Source organism: Myxine glutinosa, chromosome 11, assembly GCF_964187855.1.
Source record: "Myxine glutinosa chromosome 11, kmMyxGlut1.1, whole genome shotgun sequence".
Lineage (NCBI taxonomy): Eukaryota > Metazoa > Chordata > Myxini > Myxiniformes > Myxinidae > Myxine > Myxine glutinosa.
In genome coordinates this window covers 107,432,137-107,446,695 of record NC_136271.1, presented here as the reverse complement: position 1 = coordinate 107,446,695, position 14,559 = coordinate 107,432,137, and the positions used below count along the sequence as shown (strand labels likewise).

The 14,559-nt window shown below is 42.5% G+C and overlaps 1 long non-coding RNA gene across 9 annotated transcripts in view; it reads right to left on the bottom strand.

Moving 5' to 3' along the window:
* LOC137437019 (uncharacterized) overlaps positions 1 to 14,559 on the bottom strand; it is a 37,672-nt gene that overhangs the window by 11,663 nt on the left and 11,450 nt on the right. For all 9 annotated transcript variants that reach the window (XR_010986407.2, XR_013625016.1, XR_013625019.1 and 6 more), the window contains 4 exons: positions 10,521 to 10,591; positions 10,150 to 10,273; positions 1,017 to 1,250; positions 462 to 560 (listed from right to left, as the gene is read on the bottom strand). This is a non-coding gene — a long non-coding RNA (uncharacterized LOC137437019). The remainder of the gene's footprint in view (positions 1 to 461; positions 561 to 1,016; positions 1,251 to 10,149; positions 10,274 to 10,520; positions 10,592 to 14,559) is intronic.

Genomic DNA, 14,559 nt, shown 5'->3' with positions numbered 1-14,559 from the left:
TCATTGCAATCCTGAACTGCTTTTTCATGAGCAGGAAGGAAAAGGGGTATTCACATACATTGCATGCATTCAAAATTCACAAAACGTTTGATTATTACAAGGTTGATGAAGATCTGCTAATTTGTTGGAGCAGGAGAGGAGTAAGGGGTAATATATTGTTGAAGGTGGCAGCAGAGGGGACAAACGGGGCTGTGGAAAAGTTTAAACAAATGAGAGCGACTGGGACATCAGAGCAAAAAAAAAAGTGTTTTCATGACCAGCCATTTCACTGGTCATCAATTGGGTAAACGGCAATGATAGTCATCATCATCCCAAAGCTCTAAAACAGACATCAAAATCGTTCCAAAAGAATAATAAACTTTTAAAAACACATCACATTAATGTGTTACCAATTTCAAGCTTTATACTCCGTGGGCCAGAAGGACAAACCATGCTCCCACCCTCCCCCACCATGATCGCACCTTTCATGTATCCCACTCATGCGATTGAAGGCAGCACATCTGTACTCCGTGCTTCCTGTGCTCATTTGGATGATATATTATGCTTTGCACCACTCGTTTCTGCCGGAAGAAATAAAGATTCACCAGCGATTTAAAATTATCAGGCCATAATCCTGCATAATAAACGTGGACGAATCAATGAATTACAGGAAACGCTTAAATATCGTGGGTTTTTATCAATCTCAGACAACCTCTGCAGGGATTTAGTCATAAGGGGCTTCATCTCGACCAATCGTGGTTTTTGAGCCGCGTTGTGATGGCAATCGCGCACGACGAGCCTGGTATTTCTCGAACACCGCTAATAATGACGCTGAAGCGTAAAATGATTCGCAAAAGTGATTGTTTTATTTTACTTACTCCCTGGTTTATCTACAGAGTTGCAGAACCCAACAATATTTAAGGGTTTACTGCACAGTATAAACAAAACTGTATTGAGAAGTAAACATGGATTTACCCAAAGCACCAACGATTGAAATGTTTAAACCAACATAACATTTTCACATCATTCCCTCTCACCTGTCAGCGTCATCTTCATCTGCAGCAATTAAATCCTCCTCAATGGTTGAACCAAAATTGTCGTCACGTGACTCGTCTTCCATCAATTCGAGAACTCCAACCAACTTTGGAGGAAGACCAGAATCTTTGGACCACAATGGTTCCAAATTACCCCCATTTGTAGTCCAGTCCATGATGGTGAATATGAGATGTAATGGGATGGAGGGATCAGGAAGGTGCCTTCCATATTGCCACCTGGGAGGTATAATCTCAGTAATTATCAGGGTAAATAATACCCATTTTGGGTATATTCTTAGAACAGTAAAAGATGTTATCTGGCACTTTACAAAACGGTATGCTAGGTTTTCAAGTGTTTACACACGACCACAACTGACTCTCAGATTATTATCTAATCAAAACAGAAAAAACTAGCACGGCACTCGGTAGAGCGTAAAACTCCGCCAGAGTGAACAGTTTATGTTTTGCATCTCACTGATGGGCCGAATCTGGATTCAGACCTGAACCAAAATCTAAGGGGCTTGTTCTTGTCACCTAACCAACTCACCCCCCCCCCCCCCCCCAAGTTTAGTCATAACTCGTCCATAACTTTTTAAAATATCATGCTATAATAAAATCGCTTTTCAGCCGATCTCTGAATGGTGAAGAATCACTTAAAAAATTAAATAACTCTCATATCCAAATCCATAATCAGATCTTCACCAAAACCGAATAGATTCGTCCTTGTGACACACCCAACCTCTCCACCAAGTTTCATACAAATTATTCCACAACTTTTTGAGATATCCTGCTATGTATCGTTTTTGGCCCCATCTCCATATGGTGAAGAATCACTTAAAAATTACTAGCAAAGGTACCCGCCCTACCGGCGGGGCTGCAATTGGGAAGCCCAAATGAAAAGGCTAAATATCAGAAATTGAAGGCTTTTTTTTCTTTTAAAGGACTTATATATATACATCCGTTAAATCTCGACCGGTGCAGCCGTTTGTGCGGCACCCGGGAAATAACGTCATGCGGGAGCAAGTATCAGCAGGATGTGACAGTGTGGGAGTCCACGTTTCTGATCCTCCTTCATGCCGAAGTAGCCCACCACTTCTCCAAGCATTCCGCTCTTCAGATCCGCCATGAGAGATTTAAGCTTGATACTGAAGACGCGTGCAGTTAGTACTCCCGATGTCATATGTTCTCCCGATACGTGTTTCCTTCATTGTAAAAACTACCAAATCAACAGTTGAAAGGATTTTGAGCCGATAGGTGTTACGGCCTTGGAAAGATCGATGGAGACAGCGATCTGTTAGAGTATACACCGCCCAAATAAAAATAATAATAAAAAAAACCACCTTTAGAGGCCGTTTTTCCCCGCAAGCGGGGGTTGGCCTTTTTCGGGGACCGTGGTTGTTGTTGTTTTTCGGTCCCCTTTTTGAAGCAATGTTTTACGGCCGGATGCCCTTCCTGCCGCCAACCCTTTTTGTCGTTCAACACCGCCCAAATAGCGATGTGGAATTCTCTCATCTAGAGATTAAACACCGTTTGAACTTTGGCCGAGGTCATTATTTACTTTTAATGATGTTTATATACGAATGATGTTTAATGATGTTTATATTGGTTTTGGGTGGTCCTTTCCGCATATCTCGTGGGATTGTGAGTTGGAGAGATGGGATTGTGAGTTGGAGAGACGGCCGTGATGGCGGGGAGAGGGTTGGCATTCTCTCATGCAGGGATTCAACCCATGTCCATATAAAAGGTCTTTGTCCGAGGTCACCGAGTCCGATCGGTGCAACCGTGCACCGATCGGTGCAGCCGTTTGTGCGGCACCCGGGAAAACAGTCGGGAGTCCAAACCTGAGAATGCTGGAGACTAAAGCTGAAATTGGAAAAAACAATATAGCCTATTTTACTCCAGGGGATCCCAGGATTAACCACCCAAAATATCGTTGCGATCGGTTCAGTCGTTTTTGCGGTACCTTCGAACGGACAGACAGACGGACGGCGGACATTTGGTGAATTATAGTAAGATACTAGCCAGATCCGGATCTTTCCCAAAATCTAAATTTCATCCTTGTTACATATGGTACCTCTCCGCCAAATTTCGTCCGAATCTGACCACAACTTTTTGAGATATCCTGTTCACAAACAAACAGACAGACGTGAAAACATAACCTCATCAACCCAACCTCAGCTGTGAAGACGAAGTTTTTCTCTCAACGACCTTACCTCACAGCCTCATGGTTCAAGAGCTGTGTCCATCCGTCAAATATCCACACCATCCGAGGTGCCATGAAAATCTCTTGCCTTTTTAAAACGTCAGGCATTCACTTTAACCTTGCTTTGGAAAACCCTTCAGTGACGTTTTCGGAGTCAAGGTTAAACGCACCAAAAATAACCCAGGAACAAATCCATACTGTCCGCATCACCATGACCCGCAAGCAATCACACAATCTCAAGTCTTGGGTAGAACATGCAAGTGAAAACTCAGGAAATAGTCCATGGGCCAGGATCCCAAATTTCCAGTATCGGTACCACCCGGGGTGACTAATTCTCTTTGGTGTTTTTAACTTGCTATATGTCTAGTTTGCATTTTGATATGATAGCCCTTGCAGACTCACAGCTTTTAGAGTTTATCACTTCTTGTAATGGACATGCCCCATGGATGAAAGGCACGAACACACACTTTACCACTATCCTTTATTCTCACACCACAATCTTTCTGTTAAGAATCAGTTCAGTCACAGACAAGCATAAAATACCACATAGGGATCCTTTCTTACCAGTATCACGAATGTAGGCAGTCATTCTTGTACATAAAGGCAGATTTTGTAGATGAAGTGGGTTGTTTTCAAAAAAATTCGAACTTAACTTAACAAAATATTTATGCAAGTTGAACAAAATATTTATGTTTTTGTCAAGTCACACCCTGTGACAAATCAGACTCTAGGTTTCCTGTTTTAAGCAAGGTCTTTGATTCAGTAGAATCAACATGCATCCATGACACTTTTTCTTTGGCTCTTAACATTATTAAATGAAGTACAGTTTCACGTTTCTGCTTGTGCATAATTATGCCACCAAGTTATTCATCATCACCGTCATCCATATCAGAGTCAGTTAATTCCACTTCTGGCTCTTCTTCACTGGCTTGGTTGCTGCACATTTGTAGTTTGCACATGTCTGTGCACTTCAGGCCATTGCTGAGGCAGTTACATGCTGGTAGTTTGCATGACCGCACACATTTGCAGGAGAGCAGCTGCAGCACAGCATCTGGTGCAGGCGAGCCATGCATCCACTCAACAGCCAGCTTCCCATCCTCATCAGTTGTCCAACCACAATCCTTTGGGCTTGGAACATAGGGCTGGCTCTGCAGACATCTCCTCCAGATGGCAGCTTGATAGATTGCACGGCGAGCATGCATGAATAGACAGTCCTCACAAGGAGGGAGTTGACTTGACTCAACTTCTCCACGTCTGGCACAGAACAGTTGGTATCGAAGCTTGTTGACTTCAGATGTGCGGCGAGAAGGCATGTACATATGGCAGGTGATCTCCTGTAGCTTCTGGAACAGTTCTGCAGATACTTCCCATGAACATCCAAGTTCCATGAAAGCTTCCTGGTATGTCTTGTCAGACTTCACCTGCTTCAAGGTCGTCATCTTCCCACGGCCAGCGAATGCACTGACTGTATCACAGTCAGTCACCCTTGCCACGGGTGACAGCAAAGACCAAATCACTGCCAAAAGAAGTGGCAAGATGTTGGACTCTCTTGGAGAGATTTGCACAGTCACACTCTCCAGTCAGCAGGGTATACAGGAATTCCTTGACCAATTCAGGAATGACACTCTGCTCTGTATTGGGTGGCCATGCTTGACTGACGTCTTGCTTCTTGATCTGGTTCCTCAGCTGCATTGCTGCTTTGGTTAAGACATCTCCAGAGCTGGCAGTCCTTGCTTCTTGCAGATCCTTCATGTTGTGGGCTTGTTTGGCAAGTTCATCCATGGAAAGGCTGTCTGGATAGAGGAGAATCTTTCCTTTCTCATCAGAGACAAAGTGGAGTGATCCTCCCAGCTCACTTTCCAGCTTACGACGAACATGTTTCTTCGTTGAGGGTTTCATTTGGGTGATGCCATGTGCGTTCATGGATCTCTCTAGCCTACCTGTGAGGCCTGTCATAGGCAGTATTTCAGGATTGGGAAAGAATTCATTCCTGATATACAAGAAGAGTTCCTCGTAGGCTTGTCTCACTGCTTCCTCATACTCTGCATCCTCTCTTTGTTCATTCTCCTCACCTGCACCAGAGCTGGCAGAAGACTTGTCTTTTGTGTACAGTTTGTAGCATGACTTGTGGTAATATGTCCCTCTGCAGCAACAAGGTCTCTGCTCAGTAAGGCAAGGATTCTTGGATCCAGTTTTTTGGTTGCTGCGTTGCGAACCCTGGCATCTGCACGTAACTCAACACACTGGATGAGGGGTTCCCTTGTATTGTGTCCTTTTAGGTATCTGCTCGACTTGTTGCAGAAAATGCAGATTTTATCATACACTCTTGATGTACCTGGCGCATCCCGAGCTGATCTTCTTGAACTGACCTCTCCAGGTTCATCTTTGGGGTCTTTGGAAAGGAGAGAGTCAAGAGACTTCTTCATGGTGAAAATGCTACGGCATTTGCGATGATACTGCAATTGTGGTATTTGTCCTTCTTCAATGCCTTTGGCTATATCCAGAAGTGGAGCATGCTGTCTGATCTCTGCAGCCCTGAGCAAAGTGTTCCATGAGTCCAGATCTTGTGGTGACACCAAGGAAGTCGGAGTCTTAATTAGAGCAATGAATGATACAGCCAGTGCGTGCTCGCTTCCTTGGCAGGGTGGCACCTTCATCTCTACTTGGTGGATCCATCATGTACACCTCAGGATGTCAGCACACTACAGTAGACACCTGCAATGTACAAGCAGCAATCCGTGTTCCAGCAATCCAATGCATTCTTTGTTCTGACGGTACCATTGAAAGCAAAACAAAATCTTATCTAAGATCTGCCACATCTTGACCTCACTGGTAAGTTAATCCTAGAAAAGGAAAGGATATTACCATAGTTAACTGATCTTAACTAATCAAACTTAATTAACCTTAATTGGAACTGCAAAAGATAACTTACATAGCCAGATATCTCACCAGTTCCATCAAAGGAGCTGAAAAAAAAGCTTACATCTATCCGCAATTAACTCTTCCTAGAAAAAAAGCTGAACGTGAGTACACAATTATCCAATAAGAAAGTACAGACAAATAGGAAATGCATTTATTTTGCTCTGATGTTTAATAATTACAATATAGTAGCATTTCTCACATGGTTTTAGTTCTGTATCGACTGAAATTAGATGTGATCTTTGCATACCGCAAGATTTAAATGAATTACGCAATGTCGCTATTGGGTGAATTTGAAGTTTTTACAAAAAACTGACCACGCTGCCAGTGTGGAAAGGCTATCACATCGTAATGTACTTATATTGACCCAATAAACATTTTAGTACCACTTAGGTTTGGTCACCCCAGGTGGTAACGATATCTGGCCTAGCCCATGGACTAAAAAGAAGAAGTTCGGCTTCCAATGAATCATGGCTTCTGTTACCCCGTTGAGTAGGGCTAATAGGAGGAAGAGGATTGTTCTCACAATCAACCAGATGATCGACTTATGTAGGAGACTGGAGAAGGGAGACAATATAAATGTGTTGATGCACGAGTACAACGTCGGATCGTCAAACATCTCCGATATCAAGACCCAGGACAAGTTACTGGAATTTTGACTGATGTGTTATGACTTATGAGTTATGACCGACTGAGATCAATCGACAGTGTTGTTAATCCACAGAATTAAGTTGAACAACAATAAGATTACTCAGAAGAAGACATTTCAACTGGACATGTCACTGGACTAATGCAGGGGTGTGTTCCATTACCAATCAGCTTGTAGAATGCTCGGCAAGCGGCTTAAGTACTCGAGCAAGCACTCCAATGAAACGGTTGATAAGGAACGACTGGCTTGGTGAGCGATAGCAAGCTGATTGGTAATGTAACACACCCCTGATAAAGGTCTTGACATGTTTGTGAAGTTTGCTGAAAGGCAGAAAGATTACAGCACCCAGGAAGTGATGCAGCTGCACCTCATTCAAAAACACTTCATAAAAAAAGAGGCAAGAAACAAAGCAGCAGTCCGGCATAAGGAAATGGTTCAAGAAAGCGCCTTGAGTTTGACAAGATGATGAGTCTGAGAAAGTGGAAGTTGACACTTTAGATCGCCCATAAACTTCAAAAGACGAGTTTATGTTTTTTAAGGCAAAGTAAAATAAATTTGTTTGTCACCCAGGCTTTACAAAAAAAAAAGAAAAAAAAAAAAAAGGAGGGGCACCTAACAATTTGATATTTTCCATATTTTTGCCAAAATGGCCACCACATAAAGTCCACCAGACCAAAGACCAGCACTACCACCAACACACATCCCATATACCATTAAAAATGACGTTGGTCATCTACCTAACATGTCAACGTCTACTGCAGCAGCGGCAATGTCTACGGTAGCCTACTGTGCACACTGAAACAGTACTCGACAAATTAAATGCGGACTTGCACAAATGACAAAAGCTGGCTGGCAGATGTCGTTGATGGGCGATCCCTGTATGAACTCCCTATTTGCAAATGAAAAAAATCCCCCAGTGTCCGGGTTCCATCGAACACCGTACGAGCGTAGCATGGCTTCAAAAACTCTACCAGCCTTCCGGATGCATATACAAAATGAAGACCATTCGATGACCTCGGTCGACTGCCCTTTATCAGTAACAAAGTTAAAGTAACCGAGAAAGTTACAGTCACGTGAAAAAGTAAGTACACCCCATGTAAAGTTTTGACTTTTTCAACATATTTCAACATACAGCTATTTGATCTTCAATTTCAACAACATTGATAGATAAAGGTGATATAATATAACAAATGTCATGAAACATTTACATTTTGTAGTCCATTGTATAATTTAAATAAACATAAATGGAAATTTCGCATGTGGAAAAAGTAAGTACACCCCTACATTTATCACAACTTCAAATACCTAAAATTAGAATCAGGTGCAAATGATTAGAACATCGTTAGAGAGGATCTTGGAGGAACATGTCTTATTTAAACCTCAGATATTTCGTTTGGTTTGCTCTTTGTTGTTAAAGTGTGCGGCGTCACGATGCCGAGATCAAAAGAGCTCTCTGAGGCCTTCAGAAAGAAGGTTATAGATGCCTACGAGTCTGGGAAGGGATTTTAAAAAATCTCCAAACAATTCGAAATCGATAATTCGACTGTCCGGAAGATCATCTGCAAGTGGAGAAGCTTCCAAACAACTGCCAACTTGTTCAGGCCAGGCCGCCCCAGCAAGCTCAGCCCGAGAGCAGACTGCAAGATGCTGAAAGAAGTCCCGAAGAACCCCAGAATGTCATCACGGGACCTACAGGTAGCTCTTGCCACTGTTGATGTCAAAGTGCACGAGTCTACCATGAGAAAGAGGCTGCACAAATTTGATCTGCATGGGAGGTGTGCCAGGAGGAAACCTTTGCTGTCCAGAAAGAACATCAGGGCAAGACTAAAATTTGCCAATGAACACCGAGGCAAAGACCAACACTTCTGGAACAATGTGCTCTGGACAGATGAGTCAAAGGTAGATATATTTGGCCACAGTACCAGAAGACATGTTTGGCGAAAACCAAAAACAGCATTTGACCACAAGAACCTGATACCAACTGTAAAGCATGGTGGTGGAAATATTATGGTTTGGGGCAGCTTTGCTGCATCAGGGCCTGGGCAGCTCACCATCATATAATCCACTATGAATTCTTCATTGTACCAGAGGGTGCTTGAGGATAATGTGAGGCCATCTATCGGAAAGTTGAAGCTCAACCGAAGGTGGACCTTGCAACATGACAATGACCCTAAACATAACAGTAAATCCACCAAGGAATGGCTGAAAAAGAAAGAAATGGAGGGTTCTGGAATGGCCAAGTCAAAGCCCGGATCAAAATCCCATCGAGATGTTGTGGGGAGATTTGAAACGAGCTGTGCATGCAAGAAACCCCTCAAACATCGCACAGCTGAAAGAATTCTGCATGGAGGAGTGGGCAAAAATTTCTCCCAGTCGATGTCAGAGACCTCTAGAGTTATAAGAAACGCCTACTTGAGGTTGTTTCTGCCAAAGGGGGCAATACCACCGATTAAAGCCAAGGGTGTACTTACTTTTTCCACATGCGAAATTTGCATTTATGTTTATTTAAATGATACAATGGACTACAAAATGTAAATGTTTCATGATATTTGTTATATTATATCACCATTATCTTTCAATATTGTTGAAATGAAGATCAAATAGCTGTATGTTGAAATATGTTTAAAAAGTCAAAACTTTACATGGTGTGTACTTACTTTTTCACGTGACTGTTGTTCTTGAGATCGATAATGCGCACACTATTGCTAAAGCTTGCTAGCTAGCTAACTTAACTGTACACGTTAAGTACGTACATGCATGTCTTGAAAACGTCATTCAACGAGCGTGTGGTGCAATGCGAGCAAGCGTACTTACAGATGAGATCGATTTAATTTGCCCGAGTGCTAGGCCTATAGGGACCGTAAAATAATTATTGGTCTGAGTTCCAGCCTCCTGCGACAACAAGTTTTTTTTTTGTGTTTTTTAAATCTGGACAGAAAATAGTAAATATTATTAAAAATAAAAATAAAGGAGCCCGCCGTCAAAAAGGAAGCAGTGGGGACGAGAAACTAAGAATCTATTTCACTTGGCCTAAGACACATATGTTATGGTTTTGCATAATCAATTGGTAATTACCTTTATACTGCACTGTAATAATAATACTTAATCAATTTTACACAACAGGCGATGCAATCACCGCATGGTTAACTTGTTCATGTCATACAAAAACAACAATTTAAATTTCCTGAAGGTTGGCATCAGTTCTTTTTTGGAAAAGATTTTTTTTAATTGCGCTTTTACATTGCGCTTTTGTTTTGTTTTTTCCAATATATAAAACAAAGCTCTTACAACAGAATACACATGAGGCAACACTAAATGTTGTTTTTTTTAAACAAATTATTCATTTCAAGTATTTTTTCTGTTACCTCTTTTGATAACTTCCACAGCAACAATCATTTGGAAGAGGAACAGAAAGGGTGAGCAAATAGATGTCGCGTCAAGATAATTTCTTCAAGACATCAGGAGTCCACCTCGTCAGAAATGCAATGGCTGCAAGGAAAAAAAGAAAGAAAAAAAAAAGGTTTTATGGGCAGTTGATAAATTAAGGAAGGGGCTGGTAACAATAAAAAAAGTTAATCAGAGCAACTGGGACATCAGAATAAAAACGTTTTCACAGAACGGTCATTGTCACTGCTCTTCAATTGGGTAAACGGCAATTATCATCATCATCATCCCGAAGCTCTAAAACGGACGAAAAATAGTTTCTGCGAAGAAATATATCTCCAGAAGATCTAACCTTTCATTGCATGAATGTCCGATAGAAACCTCCTGCTTCAGAAACACCAACTCGACCAACAGAGGCAGAAACTGCAGAAAGCACAAACAACTTGGATTTTTATTTTCGCAAAAAAAGGGACAATGGTGAACTTCATCAAAATATATCTGTAACTATAATAAACAAGCGTTACGCCTCGGTCCCCCGTCGGGGAAGCGATGTGAGTTGACAAAGTGGAAGACACAGAAAACATGCTATTATATGATATTTTGCTCACAAGGTTCAGACATACATGGCGGCGGCCATCTTGGATTTTGACGTGGCGACCTAATTTTCAAAAGGGTTCATCCTTATGCCTAGATACACCCACACACCAGATTAGAAGTTGGTACTTCGCTTATTTTTCAAGATATTCCGCTCACAAGGTTCAGACATACATGGCGGTGGCCATCTTGGATTTTGACGTGGCGACCCAATTTTCAATAGCGTTCTTCCTTATGTGTAGATACACCCACACACCAGATTAGAAGTTAGTAGTTCGTTTATTTTTCAAGATATTTCGCTCACAAGGTTCAGACATATACAGACTTGGCATTTAATATGGAATATTTTTTTTTTCTTGACTTGGGTTTACTTTCTTAACTCAGTATATCAATCTGGTGAGTTTATTTTACACTTTGGTGATTTATTTGTTAAAAGAACCATGTCACTGATTGTCTGTTGCAGCAAGAAGTCAACAACAGGATTATATCACAGGCGGCGTGGCAAAATGTACGGACAGGTGCATTTGATGATTGGCTTCACAGTCGGGTATACAAGGGTTGTTGCGTTCTGTATTAGTGGAAAACAACTGCTGTACGTCTCCAAAAGTTATTGCCGCTTCCTCTGGAGATGGTCAGTCGTCTCGACAATGCTGTTTGTCATGGAGCGGTGGCTTTATGAAATTACGGCATGAAACAGCGTGCTATTGCTCGGCAGTATGGCATCACTCAAGGTCAGGTGTCAAAGATCCTGAAACGAAATGCTCAGAGGGGTGTCCTTACTCCAATACCAAGGCCAGGACGTCCCCGCAGAACCACAAGGAGAGATGATCGCCAGCTGCACCGGTTAGTCCGCAATGGCCGTACCAAGTCAGCTAATCGGCTTAGGGCTGAGTGGCAGCAACTGATAAATCTGCCTGTATCCAGAAGGCTAGTCAACCAACGACTGGTTCAAGCAGGCTATCGTGCCAGGCTTCCCCTGAGAAAGCCACGCCTGACCAGACAACACTGCCAGTGCCGATTTCAGTGGGCCAGAGAGCACCGTCAATGGCAGCCAGGACACTGGAATCACGCGATCTTCAGTGATGAGTATAGATTTCTGGTCTATCGTCAGGATGGCCGCGTCCGAGTGCGCAGACAAGTGCATGAAGCCTACAACAAAGATTGTATCGTGCCAAGAGTCCACGCTGGAGGTGGTGGGGTGACCGTTTGGGCTGCTTTTCATGCAGGGGGCAAAACTGACCTGGTTGTTCTGAATGGAAACCTGAACCAGTTCAAGTACATGGCCATTCTGGAAGAAACATTGCTTCCATTTGCTCGTGCAGCCTTTCGAGGAAACTTTGTCTTCCAAGATGACAATGCACGGCCTCATTGTGCTCGCATGATCCAACACTTTCTTGCTGACCGTGGTGTAGAGCATATGGAGTGGCCTGCCATGTCCCAGGATATGAATCCGAGAGAGAACTTGTGGGCAGAATTAACGCGTCAAATCGACCACTTGGACCAGCAGCCGACCTCTGTGCGTGATTTGCAGCAGGATATTGTCACTGCATGGCAAGCGATTCCTGTCCAAACCTTGGCAAATCTCGTGAACAGCATGCCTCAACGTGGACGTGCTCTCCTGAATGCTCGTGGGGGTTACATGAAGTACTGAACTGTAATTTTACTGTCCGTAATCCCAGTCGTAATTTAACTTTTGTTTTTGTTAAAAAAAAATTGGCTAATGTGCAAATTAAGAGATACTTCTGGAAAACGTACAGAAGTTTAACAGTACTGTCCATGAATTGAGTTTGATATCAGTTTACATCACTTTCAAGGATCAATTTATTTGTTTTGAAATGTCAAATGTGGTTTTTGTTTCTTTTAAAGGTCACATTAACAAAATCTAGAATAATTTCAACATAATTCCAATGAACTTTTGGTTCTAAGACATCTTGAAAAGTAAGTTCACCCCCACAAAAAAAATATTCCATATTAAATGCCAAGTCTGTATATGGTGGCGGCCATCTTGGATTTTGACGTGGTGGCCCAATTTTCAATAGCCTTCTTCCTTATGCCGAGATACACCGACACACCAGATTAGAAGTTGGTACTTCTTATTTTTCCAAGATATTGCGCTCACAAGGTTCAGACATACATGGCGGCGGCCATCTTGGATTTTGACGTGGCGACCCAATTTTCAATAGGGTTCTTCCTTATGCCTAGATACACCCACACACCAGTTTAGAAGTTGGTACTTTGCTTATTTTTCAAGATATTCCGCTCACAAAGTTCAGACATACATGGCGGTGGCCATCTTGGATTTTGATGTGGCTACGCAATTTTCAATAGGGTTCTTCATTATGCCTAGGTACACCCACACACCAGTTTAGAAGTTGGTACTTCGCTTATTTTTCAAGATATTCCGCTCACAAGGTTCAGACATACATGGCGGTGGCCATCTTGGATTTTGACATGGGTTGCACCCACACACCAAATTCGAATGCGGTCCTTCGCTTACGCACGCATGCATGCACGCACGGGAAAACCATAGTCCCCCTTTCGCTCCGCAGTGCGACGGCGGACAAAAAGGCAGCTTGTGTGTGTGTTACTGTGTGTGTGTGCATGTGTGCATTCTCCAAAACCATGAAACCTCGTGGCCCCAAACTTTGCATGCATACTTATCGAACTCCAAGGGAGTGCATGAATGAAAACTGGTTGTTTAGGTGTGTTAAAACACCCTTTTTGAAGATAATCAACTTCCTTATTTAATTAAAACAAAAACAGGCTTATCCTTAGACAGTCCGCCATTCCTCACAAGGGTCTTGTGCTTTTTCGTCCTGCCCAAAAACACCTTTCCTGGGAGCAGGCCGCAACCGTTTCTGCACGAATAAGAACTCAAAATTCATATTTTCTCTTTCCTTACTCACATGATTAAATGTTTGATCTTCATATCTATGAATATCGGTGTACATCACTATTGTAGGTGCTATAGTTTACAAATTAGGAGCTTCGAGCGATTTTATGCATTATATGATGCGATTTTCCACAATGGCCTCATTAAAGTATATAATCAAAGTTCTCAGATTTTAAAAAAGAGATCGGGAAATATATATAGTATTACTGATTCCATAAAGGCTCCTCCGTCCACCGCTGCTATGTCGGACCGCTGCTATGTCGGACCACGTGGCGTATATAGAGCCTCACAAAATAATGCCAAAAAAGCAAGCCGTGCCATATCAAGCGATGTTTGTAAGTCATGGCGATAGTCGCAAGTGGTGTAATTGAGTTTTTATCACAGCGGAAATCACGGTTTATCACAGTCATTTTGGAAATTAAAATTCCTAATGTTAAGGACAATGTTAAGGTGATAAAATAAACGGGTTATTCTCCAATTGTTTCATTGAAGTGCTTAGGCCACTTGGCTTCCATGGTGATACGGTGGCTCAGTACTCTGTGGGGACATCCCAGGAGTTAGGAAGGCAAAATAAATTAGAGAATTAAAAGCAATGGGACAAGCACGATGGTCGAGAGGTATACACACTAGCTCTAAGCCGTATAGCCCGGGTTTGAATCCCGACCCAGCTATAAATTGTCATCCCGCTGTTTCACAGACAGGGCGATTCATCAATGTATGTGCCGTTCCTCAGATGGACGCTAAACTGGGCATCACATCTGCCGGCTTTTCAACAGGCCACCCCCTCCCACACCTCCTCCTTCCCTTTGTTCTCTTTATATTCTCGTCACAAAGCGATTCTATTGCCCGGCAACACCGGACACCTTTGCTAGCACCTAATAAATGCCTTCTGCTTCTCCTTAAT